At 35.7% G+C, this 16,398-nt stretch overlaps 1 protein-coding gene across 3 annotated transcripts in view; it reads left to right on the plus strand.

The window, feature by feature from the left end:
• Nucleotides 1–16,398, plus strand: part of CCDC102B (coiled-coil domain containing 102B) — a 192,063-nt gene that overhangs the window by 29,855 nt on the left and 145,810 nt on the right. The window contains exons 3-4 of one of the 3 annotated variants that reach the window (XM_059409802.1): nucleotides 1,089–1,194; nucleotides 12,289–12,400. The exons of 1 other annotated variant lie outside the window; for it this stretch is intronic. The gene's annotated coding sequence lies outside the window, so the exon portion shown is untranslated. The remainder of the gene's footprint in view (nucleotides 1–1,088; nucleotides 1,195–12,288; nucleotides 12,401–16,398) is intronic. One more of the 3 variants, XM_059409803.1, reaches the window with a different exon arrangement.

Genomic DNA, 16,398 nt, shown 5'->3' on the forward strand with positions numbered 1-16,398 from the left:
AGGAGCTTGGACTTTACTTGATAAATAATGGAGAACCACTGAAGGTTTTTAAACAAGAGAACAACCTGGACTTAAATATTATAACTAGATTGCTATAGGGCAGTATATAAATGAATTTGTTGGGTTTGGTACCAGAGTGAGTTCAATACTCACTAAGGGGAAAAAACGAAATTGGGCTCTTATCTCAGCTAAAAAAAAAAAAAAAATTCCAGGTAGATTACTGGCATTCATTTAAAAAAAAAAAAAAAAAAAAAAAAAAGGCCAGGCTAAGAAACTTTTAGTAGGTAGATAACATATCTGCACCACAAGGTAGGATTTCTTAAATAAGGCATTAAAATCTCTAATCCCGGGGCACCTGAGTGCTTAGTCAGCTAAGTGTCTGACTCTGGATTTTGTCTAAGGTCATGATCTCAGGATCACGGGATCACCCTGCATGCGGCTCTGTGTTGAGCTGCCCAGGGAGTTGGCTTGAGATGCTTTCCTTCTTCCCTCTTCCCGCTCATGCTTTCTCTTTCTCTCTCTCTCTCTATCAGATAAATAAATCTTAAAAACATTTTTTAAAAATAGAAAAATAAAACCTCCAATCAAAAAGAGAATACTGATAAATATATTCATATTAAAAACCTACCAGATTTTCAATAATTAAAAATTAGATGGCACCTTGTGTAAGTCAGCTCAGTAGTGACGTAGGCAAGCACTTGGTTTTCACAGTTCTTAGAGGTTGGAAAGTGCATAAATAAAGGTGCAGGCTGATTGAGTTTCCCAGTGAGGACCCTCATTGTGGCTTGCAGATGGCCGCTTTCTTGCCATGTCCTTACAGGTTAGAGAGAGTGAGGAAGCAAGTTCCTGGTGTCTTTCTTATAAGGGTACTAATCCCATCATAAGGGTCCTGCCTTCATGATATCATCTAAATCCAATTACCTCCACTTCCAAATGTTATTACACTGGGGGTTAGGGCTTCCACATATGATTTTTTGAGGGATGAATTTAGTCCGTAGAACCTCCTATCCGCCCCCACCACTGTGGCCCTATGCTTGCTCCTAGAATTATCCCCAGACAACCTAACTGTCCCCAAACTTTTGTCTCAGACTCTTTTCACTAGAAACCCAAACTAAGGAGTTAGCATTGGAATGTGGACACCAAGGATGGCATTGAGGAACTTCCTGTCAATAGGCAAGAAGACTGTGGCTAATGGTAAGTGAAGCCTGTGAGTCAAGAGAGGCAAGTTCTGTTCAGGAACTGACAGGAGCTGTTGTGTCTGCAGTGTGTGGAACACGGCTAAGATCAAGAGTTGAGGCTGAAGAAGTAGACTGGGGAGAGATTATGCTGGTCCCCACAGAATACATTGAACAGTTTGGTCTTTCTCCTAAAGCAAATGGGAAAGCACTGACGTATTTTAAGCCGTGGAGCAATGAGGTTATATTTGCACTGAATCTATTAGCATGAAGAACAGACTAGAAAGGGGTAGATGATGATAAAAGCAAGTGTCAGAATATGGGTTTTGAGGCTATTGCATTAGTCCAGGTAAGAACAGGTGAGAGTTTGGACTAGGAGGTTGAAAGCAAAGACCATGGGAACTTGCTTGTAATTTTCAAAAGAACATTTCTGCATTTAATGGAAGACTTGACCAGTTGAGTATAGTGGTTCCTCTGAATACTCCTTTGAACAGCTGTCTGATTATTTTACCAAAAGGAGAGAAAAAAGTCATGTTAAAAAACATGATTTCCTCAATTTTTAAAAAAATTTTAAATCTATTCAATACAATACAAGGAAAACAATTCCCATATTTCCCCATTCCAAATGGTAGCTGTCTGCTTTACAGATGGCAGGATATCTCAGTGGCATTCAACACAAAATCAGCTGGGGGTCAGCCAGTCCAGGCTAGGCTGTGCTGTAGTTTCTGCTTCTAGGTACAGGTCTGGCTGGGCTTGGATGCCCCTCACCCCCCGGTCCTGGGATTAGGAGGATACAGGAGTAATTCTGGGATCTAACCTCCAGTTGCAGCAGCTACCTAGGGAGAGCCCTTTCCATGGCAGTAACAGAACTCAAGAAAATAATTCATACTTCTTAGGCTTAGAACTGACAATGCTAGCTACTTCTTCCCATATTCCATTGGACAAAGTAAGTTGCCTGGTGAAGACCAATACAGGAAATTGGAGAAGTGTACTCTGCCTCCAGGAGGCCAGCACAGGGTTGGGGATGAATACTGCTTTAGAGAAGGGGAGAATTGTGGCTAATAATTCAACCTGTTGCAGAAACCGAACTAGATCATATTCTGCCCAAAAAAACCTGGAAGCTCTTTGATAATTCCTTTCACACCAGTATTTCCCCTACTACTTAGTCAGAATTAGTTCCTTTCTGTGTACCTTATAAAGGGATGGATGATAATTTTTTTTTAATAAGAAAGTCTATGTAACTTTGTAAGGTTTTTCTCAAATGAAAAATTGTAATTACATTTGGAAGACCAAATATATTTTGATTCACAAGAGCCAGGCTTTGTAGAAAGCAGAAAGGATTTTCTGTGATTTAAAAAAAAAAAAAGTTTTAAAAATTAAGAATCTAGCCCAGAGTACTGAATAGTTCTAGGCTACCAAAGGAAAAAAAATCGATACTTATTGTTTTCCACAAATGAAAGAAAAGTTTAGTCGGTAGGTTAGAAAGGATGGTTCTGGAGGGATCTAATTGGTATTCAATGCTGATAGTTTAAGAAATCAAAGTAAGAAAGTGATAGATTTGGGGAATTCACAGACTGGAGATTTTGTGGCTGGCCTTCCAGATTGCAAGAGGCAAAACATAGTATCTGTTGAAATTATCGGTTGCTGAGGGATGGTGTTTTGGCAAATGGGCCTGAAGTTAGTCTTATAGAATCTGGTATACTCCAAGGTGGTGTCTTCAAAGTAGCCATGAGTTCCAAACCTTGTAAAGGGAAGAAGTCTTTAGAAGGCACCTTGAGTCAGAATTAGAAAAGGTAGAATGGGGACACCTGGGTGGCTCAGTTGGTTAAGCAGCTGCCTTCGGCTCAGGTCATAATCCCAGCGTCCTGGGATCGAGTCCCACATCGGGATCCTTGCTCCGCAGGGAGCCTGCTTCTCCCTCTGATTCTGCCTTCCACTCTGTCAGCCTGTGCTTGCTCTCGCTCACTCTCTCTCTGACAAATAAATAAAATCTTAAAAAAAAAAAAAAAAAAGAAAAGGTAGAATGTATGACAAGTCAGGATGGGACTAATGATACCTGTGACAGGAGCCACTTCTGAACACTTAAAGTCATCATGGATGTAGTATACCAGTGCACAAGACAGCAATGATTAAAGATGGTTCAGGAGTTAGGTGTTCGCCTCTCCATCCAGATGAATGCAAGTCACATGCCCTTTATGACCACCTTTTTACCTCTTGCTTCCTGGGAGCTAACTCGTATAAAAAAGTGAAGGAGAAGGAGGCTTGGAGAAATCTTGAATATATTTTTTAAGATGCTTGTGTCATATGGGGCAAGCTCATAAAACAGGGGTGATGGGGGCACTTTCTTTGCAAAACAACGTGGTATTGTCAGAGGAGTTTGGGCTTTGGAGCTCTGTAGATATGTGGCCATGAATAAATTTGGATAGCTACCAACAGAATAAATTTTCAACCTGAAAGTGACCATTGCCTTGAATTGGGAAAAATCAAAGCCTTCTGTGTTCAGTGGAAATGGGGGTCAAAACTGAGGTCACCCAGAAATTGAACTGAAATAATAAGAAAGTGGAAAATTTACATTTCTGCACAGAAGAGTTTTTAGTCTGAAATGTAATCACACATATCATTTTGAAATAAGAGTTCTTGGGGTTCCTGGGTGGCTCAGTGGGTTAAGCCTCTGCCTTCGGCTCAGGTCATGATCTCAGGGTTCTGGGATTGAGCCCCACATTGGGCTCTCTGCTCACCAGGGCCCTGCTTCCCCTTCTCTCTCTCTGCCTGCTGCTCTGCCTACTTGTGTGCTCTCTCTCTGTCAAATAAATAAATAAAATCTTTAAAAAAAAAAAAAGTAAAGAAATAAGAGTTCTCAAGATGTTTAGTTCTTAAACGTCGGATCAGAGTTTCTTAAGGTACATAGGTCTGTTCTGTTTTATAATGTTATAGAATTATTGTTTTACCATGCAGTTGTTTTGATTTGCAAGGTTAGAGATTGATGGAGCAAAATACAATAAAATGTAATGAGCAGAACCAAATTCTTCTACGATGGTTTTAGCCAAAGTTCCAAGCATTCTTGACTGCAAATTTGAACATATTGACTTGACTATCAAAGTCATAGCTCACCGGAGCCTTGTACACAATCTAGTATCATTCAACAGCATGAAGATTTGTTCACTCATGTAGATTTATTTTGCTGGGTTTTTTTGTTGCCAGCACAAAGTGAAGTGCAAAGTTTGAAATACGCCTGAAAAGCTGGTCAGGATCAGCAGCCAAACCAGATAATTAAGACAAAACCATACTCAGCACCATATTCTTAGAATTTGTAAAGTACAAATTATATGCAGCTGTGAATAACTTTTAATATTTAAGCAATGGGTAAAAATTTTACTTTTTGACCTGAATTGTCTGGTTTGGCTCTCTCCATAGGCATTATGGCCAACTTTCCATTTTGATTTGTACTTTACAGGCTTGGGCGAAATCTAAATGGCTAAGAAACTGAGTAGTTTTGTTCTTAATTTGGTAAAACAAAATAAAACTATTTAGCAAGTCATTTATTATTTGTTGAGATATACTGTCTCTTGAAAAATGGTTTAAATAATCAAAATATTATAATTTTATGTTTATTTGGAAATTGAGATTTAAAAATAATTTGTCTAGTCCAAGGAAAGAAGGAATGTTAGCACTGGAGTATAGCCAGATAGTTCTTGGTCATTCTAAATAGACTAATTAAAAGAGTAGGTTTAATATTTTCTTTGGGAGAACTAGCTGGTACACATTCCCAGAGAGTTCGATAGTTTAACAGGAAAATTTCTGAAAGAAGGAATAGAAAAGAGATGCAAAATACATTAAAAAAAATTAAGAGAGTGACCAAATTGGTATGAGTCTGGAAAAGGGAGTTAAAGCTTTTTGGTAAGGGAAAAGGACAATTGAATGTTACAGAGTTCTGATTCCTGGGGCATGGACCATCAAAGGTGGAATCTAAAAGAAAAATTACAAAGTGAAGGAAAGGACTGAATCAATATCAACATATATTCAAAAACTATGTTGTTAGCTATAAGAACTTCTTCCAGAGTAATACAATTTTTTTGTTTTTGGAAGTGATCTGTTTACAACTAGAAAAAAAGGTCAAGACAAAGGAATTGGATTGAGTTTCTCCCTTAAATTTTGAACCTGGTCATTGCTTTCAGTGTTAGAGGATGTCTACAGCTGTAAACAATTTACACTCCAAAAGTTACAAGAATGAGGCTGAGTGAAATACTAGTAATACTGGAGAGGATCCAGGGAGAAAGGGAAGGTTAATTTGATATGTCCTGTAGTATCCAAGAAGTTAGTTCTCTTCCTATGTGGTAAAGAGAGATAAAATGTAACCAAAAAAAGTTTTCAAACTCAATCTTCTGTATCCCAATTTTTTCCATACTATTTCTATATAAATGTATCTACTGGAACTTGTAAAAAATCAAGTGACTAGAAAGTTTGCAGCATACATCCTAATATAAATTTATCTTAACAAAAAACTCATATAAAAGTATTACTTTTCAGCAGCTTTGCTTAAATAATTTTATTTCTTAAAATTGAATATAATTGTCATTAATAAAACTATATTTTTCTGGTGTATACCATATTATTTATTGGCTGTCATTAAGGGTGAAGATTTTGAGAGATGTAAAAGCTTTTTCTCACTTTAAAGATAGTTGTCAGAGATATAAACATGTTTGTTGTTGACTAGTATTAAGATACTTGTGTGGAAAACTAAGATGGCATGACTGATTTTCACATTAGCGCTTAATTTTGGCTATTATCTTCTCCAAACACCCATTCCCTTCTTTGAACAATAAAAACAAAAATAGTACCATAAATATTCTAATCAAGTACTATATCTGTTAATTCAGGTATGAATTTTGCCCATGACTGTAATTTTGCTTGTGTTTAAAGAGAAAAAAACATTTTTGCAAATATGAGAACCTTGTCTTTCAATGGTACTCATTATTTCTACTTATTTGTCATTAAATGGTACTCATTATTTGCTAAGTAGGAATGACCATAACATTATTAGTTTGAATATCTGATAAAAAAGGGCACTAAGATACAATTTAAAATTAGGCAGATAATTGACTAGCATACTCCAAAAGGCAACGCTGAAATTATTTTTACGGATGCTTATAGTATGCCATTTTTTACTTTTAGGTCCTTTGAACGGGAAGTTGTTGTCATTATTCCTAGGCTCTTTCATTCAACGAAGTTAAGATAAAGACGTATGTTTATCTTACATATACATATAAACCATGTATAGTTTTCTGAAGTACATATTTTATATATCCCTTTATATGGTTACATATATAATTTATATATAATTATGTAGGATATATATTTATACAAATGTATATATAACATATACATACCAGGAATTATAACATCAGCATATCACAGCTCCCATAATTTCTCATTTGCTTTATCCACAGTAAAGAGATTAAATATATCCAAAGTCTTATCCAAAGTCTCTTATCCAAAGTCTCAGAATAACAATACCAACAACTCTACCAAGAAAATGATTACTGAAAGTAGTTTAAATTTGTTTGCAGGGTTGTTGTTGTTGTTTTTGGTCAAATTATCATGATTTAATAACTTGAAATATTTAATCACTGTGTAGTTATGCCACTAACTGCATATACTTGTAAGTTCATTTGTTTCCTTTTATTTTGAAGTTTAACAGATTGATTGCTTTTTAATTCTGCATGATCCAAACATTGAATATACTAAGCAAAATACACTGAAAGAAGTTTAACTTCTGTTCTATTATCTCCACCCAATAACCCCAAGATGTTGTCACTTTTATGGTTTACTCATTTATTTTTAATATGTCATGTATTAAATATATGTACATGTGATATATTAAATATATATGTGTCTAGTCATGTCTTTCCTAGGTAAGTTGTAGCATGCTATACACTTTTTTTAAAGTATAGTTGACACACAATGTTGCGTTAGTTTCAGGTCTTCAAATCTGTATGTTCGGCAATTCTGTCTGTTGTGCTGTGCTCACTGCAGGCATAGCTGCCATCTGTCACCATAAACTATTACAATACCAGTGATGATAAACTCTATGCTGTGCCTTTTATCCTTCTGTTCTTTTTAATAATATATTATTTTTAATACTATATTCTAGATATCACTTTGTGGTCATGGAACAGAAATATCTCCATTCTTTTTTATAACTGGACAGATTTTGTTGTGTTAATATGCTACGAATTCATCCATTCCAATAATGACAAATATTTATGCTATTTCCAATCTATGCTTTTTCTCTTGCAATTAATGGTGTTGGGTATGAGTCCTTTTGTGTGTTCACCAGTTTGTCTTTGGTATATATTTCTACAAAGAGTATCGCTGTTGCATGAACTGGTAAAAGATATATTTAATTTTGCTAAATAGTGCCAATTTTTATGATATATGAACTTCTTTTATATATTTTTTCATAATTATATCTAGATATGATCTATACTTTGCATTTGGTTGATACATATTTTAAATCTCTTAATCTATAAATCCCTGTTCTTTCTTTTTTCCTTCAGATTTATTTATTGATGTAACCACATGTAGAATTTCATCTCCTTGTCTTCCCTGTATTTCTTAAAAACCAAAGCTATATTTTGAAGTTTGATTTGATTTTGGCAGTAAGTGTCCAACATTTCTGTACAAGAAGTGTTGGATACTTTCTTTAGGAGACATGTGGTAACTGGATGGCTCTCCTTGTGTGACATGATGTTGGTAGCCACTGATGACTAAATCTTGCATTCCTTAGTAAGTAGTGATACAGAAAATGATGATATTCTAAGTCTATTGTAATATAGATGGTTATTTCTTTTCCCCTATCCTTTTTCTGTTCTGTTTCTGGAACTATGATTAGATGTATTTTTTTTTTATCTCTACTTGATCCTTCATATTCTGTAATCTCCATTTCATATTCTCCAAGTCTTTTATTTCCATACTATATTCTAGATTTTTCCTTTGCTTCTATTTTCAAGTTCACTTATTGTCACTTCAGCTTGGTCTGACTACTGGTTAATCATCTCAGGTTGGCTATCTATGGGTTAGCCACTTCCAGTGGCTAAAATTAAATTTTAATCATTTAATTTTTATTTTAGAATGTTGCTTTGTTTAAAAACTACTTGGACAATTTTCATAGCCTTTTGATTTTTCTTAAACTTTTAAGACATTGACACACATTGAACTTACTTGCTTTTGGTTTGTGCAACTCTGATACATGAAGTCTCCCTAGTTTTTGATGTTTTCTTTTTTTCTTCCTGGTTTCACTTATCATGTCACATGTACTTATATATTTGTTGTGCTGTGTTGTGTGTATGTGTGTATATATGTTTATGTACAGATCATTTGCAGGGGGACTTTATCTGGGAGAATTTAAGTCTTGGGAGTACTTTCAATTCAGAACCATTTTAAAATAAATTTGCTGAGAATTTCAAGATTAGTCAGGTCATGGAAGTGATCTGAATCTCCTATTTTCAAGTTGACCTGCAAACTCATGCAGGTCCAGTTTATATTTCCATATTTTCTGGGAATATTTCTACTGTTAACATTTGTTCAAGCTCAAGACAGGCAGAAATTAATTTGAAATTAATTAATTTCAAGAATGCCAGAAATTAATTGATCATTTATCTCCCACACAGCAGGCTAATTCATCATTTACTTTTATTGTGAGGTGATAAGTATTTGGCGTTCTAGTTCAGTGTGAGGATCTATGCTGTTAGTTCTATGCTTTCACTTCTCCTGTGCCCTAAGATGTTCTCAGAAAGGAGGTGCAAGGTGCCTGAATTTAGGAAAATACCCTTACAATGAAAGTTGACGTTAGCACTCTTCCTCCTTGATTTCTTAATTTCACTTTATATTTAGCCTAATATTTCTCAGTTTCTTTACAGTTCAGCAGAACTTCATTTCTGTTTTATACCAGCTATTTAAAAATCTTATCATAGGTAGAGTTTTAAGGGTTATTTAGATCATTATGCTGCCAGAAAGAGAAAACTGTCATGGTGTATAGAATATTAAAGTTAATAGAAGTGATAAACTGTCCAAACCAAAGGACTAAGTGTCCTGTGTCTCAAGTTAAACAGATTTAAGAATAACTCTTAAGATTTCCTTGCCTGGACTGTAAAACAGACAACCAAAAAATATGAACAGTTCCTAAATACATCAAACAGTTACTGCAATTGTTTGATTATCAAGGGGCAAAATAAAGTTTTAAGGTTGACAAGCACATTACAATGAATTAAATGGAAATGTTTAATTTTCTAAAGGAAAATTCTAGTTACTAAGTTACATTTGCTGGCATGTTGGATTTAGTAGATTAGAAACTAGAAATGATAGGGCTTGTGTGAAGGTGTAATTAAGCCGCTGATCCAAAAGTTTAACGAGAGGTAACTCTTTCTGGCAAGGGAATGAAAGCTTTAACTCAAGGTGTTTGTACCTACAATCTAATAGTAGAAACACAACTTTATAACACTTTGATGTACTTGGGGATCTTGAGATAATCAACATTATTCTCTCCCCATATGCCTGTCTTAGCATATTTCTTTGAATTAATGACAAAAGTTACTGGTTACTTGGTCCAAAGTTATTATTTGCCAGCAAATGGATTTTCTAGATCAATATGCCAAATGAAACATCATCTGGTTTTATCTAAGTTTTATCATTTCATTTTCATCAACAGATTTACTCTTGATGAGTTCATGTTGATTTATCTACCAATTTTTTATGAATCTGATTTTCAAGAATGCCTTCCTTTATTTCTGACAATATTATATTCATAGTTGGGTAGCTGCTATGAGTTGGTATGAGATGTAGCATTTTGTTTTATTTTTAAAGATTTTATTTATTTATTTGACAGAGAGAAACACAGTGAGAGAAGGCATACAAACAGGGGGAGTAGGAGAGGAGGAAGGAGGCTACCTGTGGAGCAGGGAGCCCGATGCGGTGCTCGATCCCAGGACCCTGAGATCATGACCTGAGCTGAAGGAGATACTTAGTAACTGAGCCACCCAGGCTCAGGCGCCCCGAGATGTACCATCTTAGTTTGCTATCTCAACAGATATGACCAGATCAGGGATGAACAGAATTTTGGATATCATCAAGCCAAATCCTTAAAAAAAAAAAGAAAAGAAAAGAAAAAAAGAGTGGGAAAAATAAAAGAACAATGCACAGTGATTTGTGAAACTTTCCCCAAAGTCATTCAATTAAGATATGTTTATGTTACCAAAAACACCCTATCCACATTCTTGATGTATCACTGATTGAGCAAATCATAGCGTTTTCTGTAAACCTGGTACTTATCAAGCCAGTGTGCTGAAAACTGAGGCTAAAAGGTGAATAAGGCATGGGAACTGCTCTGAAGGAATGCACAGAGTTGGAGCAGTACAACTATAAAGAAATAGTTATGACTTTTGGTCAAAATAATTCTCATAATAGCTTTCAATGCATCCTTTCCACATTTATCACTGCAAAGATGAAAAAGGAGAAAATTCAAACACCAGAACAAAACAAGAACTGAGAAAACCTGTGCCAGACTTTTGAAGAATTGTAGACAGTTATAGGGTGGGTATGTGAAAAAGTGATTATCAGCATCTGACTTATCCTAAATTTTGATAGAGGTTATTCTGAATAATAGCACAAAGATGCTTTTTGTGTTCCTTTTTAATGACATATACCAACCTCCTAGAGAACTGGACTTGCACTCTCTAGTGTGTTTCTATGAGGTTGACAGATGTTCCTAAATGCCTTGCTTTCATCCCCTAGTAAACAAGGAATCCAAATGCCAAAAATTTACTCCGGCAGGAAATTTTTGTGCAACACATGTGTTTGCATCTTTCTATAGGTGTGTGAGCTGGCAATGTAGCAGAAAATTAGGAAAAGTATAGTTCTCTTCCAAAAAGAATTACAAGGAGGTATGAGGACAGGAAACCTAGCAGTGCATGCTGGGAATTCTACCATTTTTACATACTGTGTGGGTGGATTGCATAACACAATTTAAAAGTATAAAGAATAATAACAAGTTATTTACATTTTAAAACTGTATTTGTAAATGTGTATGTTCTTTTTTTTTTAAGATTTTATTTATTTGACAGAGATCACAAGTAGGCAGAGGGGCAGGCAGGGAGAGAGAGGAGGAAGCAGGCTCCCTGCCAAGCAGAGAGCCGGATGTGGGGCTCGATCCCAGAACCCTGGGATCATGACTTGAGCTGAAGGTGGAGGATTTAACCCACTGAGTCACCCAGGTGCCCCTGTAAATTTTCATAACTCTTTGATAACATATCACATAGTGACACAATCGTACATGAACATATTGTATAAATGAATATGTGTACTTTTATATATGAGTTCATACTGAATATAACTTGCTGATGATTGCATAATCAAAAATGTTTGGAGACTGCTAAGTAGAGAAGCAGAAAATCATGCAGTGAGGGAGGGGAAAAGGCAGTTTAAAAAATAGCCAACAACAGAGATGGGTTATATTAGTAATTCTACAGAGCTTGTAAGGATTAAAGGGAGCTCTGATAACCGGCAAACTTCTTCCCTCTCACAAAGGCTGTTGTTTTGTTATGAAACAGCTTTATTGAGGTGTAGTTCACGGGACCTGTAGTTTACCCATTTAAAGCGTATACTTTGGTGGCTTTAGAATATTCACAGAGCTGTGCAACCGTATCACAGTCAGTTTTAGAACATTATTATCTCCCAAGAGGGAAAAGAAACAAGAACCTTGCAGCCTTTAGCAGTCACTTCCCATTTCCCTTCAACCTCAGCCGTACACAAACAATAATCTACTTTCTGTCTTTCTGTATTATCCCATCCTGCACATTTCATATAAATGGAATCATGGAATAGGTTGTCTTTTTCTGGCTTCTTTTACTTAGTGTAATGTTGTCAAACTTCCTCAGTGTTACAGTGTGTACCAGTACTCCATTCTCTTTTTCACTGCCAAGTAATATGCCAGTATGGAGATGTACCACATTGATCAGTCAGTGGGCGTTGGGTTTTTCTCCCATATTTTGGCTGTTGTGAATAATACTATCATAAGCATTTGAGTACAAGTTTTTATGTAGGTGTACTTTTTTTTCAGTTGCATCTGCAGCTAGGAGTGGAATCAGTCACTGGGTCACATGGAAACTCTACATTTAACATTTTGAGGAACTACCAGACTATTTTCCAAAGCCGCTGCACCATTTTATAGGGTAGGATCTATTTCTTCCATATCCTTCGTGTCAACATTTGTTATTATATGTCTTTTTTATTTTAGCCATCCTAACGGGTATAAACAAATATTGCATTGTGACTTCAATTTGCATTTCCTAATGACTAAGATGCTGAACCTCTTTCATCTGTTTGTTAGCCATTTGTATATCCCTTTTGAACATATGTATATTCAAGTCCTTCGATATTTATAAATTGGGTTGTTTATCTTTTTGTTGTTGACCTGCAAGGGTTCTTTCTGTATGTTGGCTACTAGGCCATTGTCACATATGTGATTTGCAAACATTTTGTCTCGTACTGTCTTTGGATTTTCTTTATGGTTTCCTTTCATGCATCCTGATTAAGTTCAATTTATTTATTTAGTTTTGTTGTTGTTGCTTGTGCTTTTGATGTCACATTCAAGAAATCACTGCCAATGAGCACCTGGGTGGCTCACTTGGTTAAGTGTCTGACTCTTGATTTCAGCTCCGGTCATGATCTCAGGGTTGTGAGATTGAGCCCTGTGTTGGGCTCTGCACTGGTGGCAGAGTCTGCTTCAGATTCTCTTTCTCCCTCTCCTTTTGTCCCTTCCCCCTCTTGCTCTCTCTGTCGCAAATAAATAAATTTTAATAAGTAAATAATAAAAGTAAATAAATAAAATAAATGTTTTAAAAAAGCAACCACTGCTAATATCCAGGTAATGAAGATTTGTCCTTATGTTTACTTCTAAGGTTTTATCGTTTTAACTCTAAGTTTGTGTGTGTGTGTGTGTGTGTGTCTGTGTGGTGTGTGAGGTAAAGTTTCAGTGATGTGGAATCCAGTTATCCCAGCACCATTGGTTGAACAGACTTTTTTTTTTTAATCCTTTTTTAAATAAACATATATATATATATATAATATATTTTTATCCCCAGGGTTACAGGTCTGTGAATCACCAGGTTTACACACTTCACAGCACTCACCAAAGCACATACCTCCCCAATGTCCATAACCCCCCCCCCCCTCTCCCAACCCCCTCCCCCCAGCAACCCTCAGTTTGTTTTGTGAGATTAGGAGTCACTTATGGTTTGTCTCCCTCCCGATCCCATCTTGTTTCATTTATTCTTCTCCTACCCCCTTAAGCCCCCATGTTGCATCACCACTTCCTCATATCTTTTAATCATATTTTTTAATCCATTTAATTGTCTTCGCAATCTTGTTCAAAATCAGCCACACATCTCTAGGTTTATTTCTGGACTCTCAATTCCATTCCATTGATCTATAAGTTTATTCTTCTACCATACTGTTTTTATAGGAGTGGCTTTGTAGTAAATTTTGAAATTGGAAAGTGTACATTCTCCAATTTGTTCTAATTTTTCAAGATTATTTGGCTGTTTGGGCAGATTGCATTTACATATGAATTTTAAAGTTGGATTTTTCATTTCCGTAAGAAAAGGGTATTGTGATTCTGATAGTCCCTGCATTGAATCAGTAGAGTTTTGAGAACTATTGCCATTTAACAATATTAAGTCTTCTAATCTTTGAAAATAGCATGCCTTTATTTATTTATGTATTCTTCATCTTTCAGTATTGTTTTGTAGTTTTCAGTGTACAACACTTGCACTTTCTTGCGTAAATTTATTACTAGGTATTTTATTCCTTTGGGTAGTATTGTAAATGGAATTTAAAAAAAATATCCTTTCATATTGTTTGTTGCTACTGTACTGAAATATACCTGATCCTTGTGTTGTTCTTGTAATCTACAATTTTGCAGCATTTGTTTATGGTGTCCAACAGAATTTATGTGGGATCTTTAGGGTTTTCTACATATGAGGTCATTCCACCTGTGAGCAGAGATAGTTTGTATCTAATTGAGATGCCTTTATATCTTTTTCTTGCCTAATTACTTTGGTTAGGACCGCCAGTAAAATGTCATATAAAAGTGATGTGAAAGTGGGCATTCTTTCTTGTTGATATATTAGAGTTGAGAAAGGTTTCAGTGTTTTATACTTGAGCTTTGTATTAGCCGTGGGTTTTTTATATGTACCTTTTATCATGTTGAGGACATTCCTTTCTACATCTGGTTTACTGAGTATGACTATCAGCAGGTTGTCAGATTCTTAAAATTGCTTTTTCTTTATCTATTGACATGATCTCCTGTGTTTTTTTCCCTATCTTCTATTATAGTGTTTGGTTACATTGATTTTTATATGTTGAAACACCTTTGCATTCCTGAAATATATCCTACTCCTTTGTGATATATAATCCTATTAAAATGCTATTATATTCTATTTTCTATGATGTTGCAAGGGGTTTTACAATCATATTTAAAAGGGATGTTGGTGTGTAGTTTTCTTGTGACATCTTTGGTTTTGGTAGCAGGATAATGCTACCCTCATTGAATTAGGAAGTGTTTACCTCCTGTTCTGTTTTTGGAAGAGTTTGAGAAGGATTGGTATGTAGTAATTAATTAATTATTTATTTATTTTGGAATTCAGTATTTAAACTGTCTTCTGGCCATGGGTTTTATGTTTGGGATTACTCATTTTTCTTTACTTGTTACAGGTCTATGAGATTTTCTGTTGACTCTGAGTCAGTTTTGGTAGTCTACATCTCTAGGAATCTGTCCATTTCATCTAGGTGATCTGTTTTTTTGGCATTCAATAGCTTGTAGTATTCTGTTATAATCTCTTCTTTATTTCTCTAACATTGGTAGAAATATCCCTACTTTCATTTCTATTTTGTCAATACAGTTCTTGTCTTTTCTCTTCTCATTATTCTACTTTTAAAGGCTTCAGTTTTGTTGATCTTGTAAAGAAAAAAAAAAACTTCGTTTCTGTATTTTTTTTTCATTCTCTATATCGTTTATCTCTGCTCAAATCTTAGTTTCTTCTTTCTGCTAGTTTTAGGTTTAGTTTTTTTTTTCTTTTAATATAGTTGCTTTTTTTAAATATTTTATTTTATTTAATGGGACGCCTGGGTGGCTCAGTTGGTTGGACGACTGCCTTCGGCTCAGGTCATGATCCTGGAGTCCTGGGATCGAGTCCCTCATCGGGCTCCCAGCTCCACGGGGAGTCGGCTTCTCTCTCTCTGACCTTCTCCTCGCTCATGCTCTCTCTCACTGTCTCTCTCTCAAATAAATAAATAAAATCTTTAAAAAAAAGCTTTATTTATTTTACTTATTTATTTGACAGTCAGAGATTACAAGTAGGTGGAGAGGCAGGCAGAGAGAGGTGGAAGCAGGCTCCCCATGGAGCAGAGAGCCTGATGCAGGGCTTGATCCCAGGACCCTGGGATCATGACCTGAGCCTAAGGCAGAGGCTTTAAACCACTGAGCCACGCAGGCGCCCTTTAATATAGTTATATTATAATATAAGGAATAAAATTAATTTCTTGATTTGAGCCACAAAAACCTCCTACTTTGTTTCAGAGGACTTCTTCCTGGTAAAGTATCTGGTTGCTCTAAACCTGTGCTTATCTTGCAGACTTCCAGTAGGTAGATTCTGACATTTTTAGCAAGTTTTCAATTTCTGAGCTCCAGAGTTGCCTCTTCCACTGTTTTTGCTGATGTTCTTTGGTTCAGAAACATTTTGCATTCATTTGGAATGGACATACGTCTTTTCATAGGTCTATGTTAACTTTTCCATCCTCTGTCATGATAAGGTCTAAAAAGGCCTGGGCCACTGTTAGAACAATGACATAAGGCTAATCATACTAGATGAGTGAGAAGTGACTAGTATGTTGAAGGCTTTGTTTGCTAAGTGCATGCCCTACCAGGAGTGAAGGAAAAATTCTACCATATTAGTAAACTTTTAGCATATAGGATAACACATCCAGGTTAGTATATCTTGGATCTCCCACCATGATAAAAGAAGCATAACTGATCTTTTTGTCATTTGTAGTAATTAGCTAGCAATGTTGTGAATGGTCCATAACTAGATTACTTATTTGTTCATGGGGTTTGTGGATAGTAGTCTTATTTGTGCTTATTTATATTTTCTGGTCTCTTTAAAATAAGTAT

This window comes from Mustela nigripes, chromosome 8 (genome assembly GCF_022355385.1).
Source record: "Mustela nigripes isolate SB6536 chromosome 8, MUSNIG.SB6536, whole genome shotgun sequence".
Classification (NCBI taxonomy): Eukaryota; Metazoa; Chordata; class Mammalia; order Carnivora; family Mustelidae; genus Mustela; species Mustela nigripes.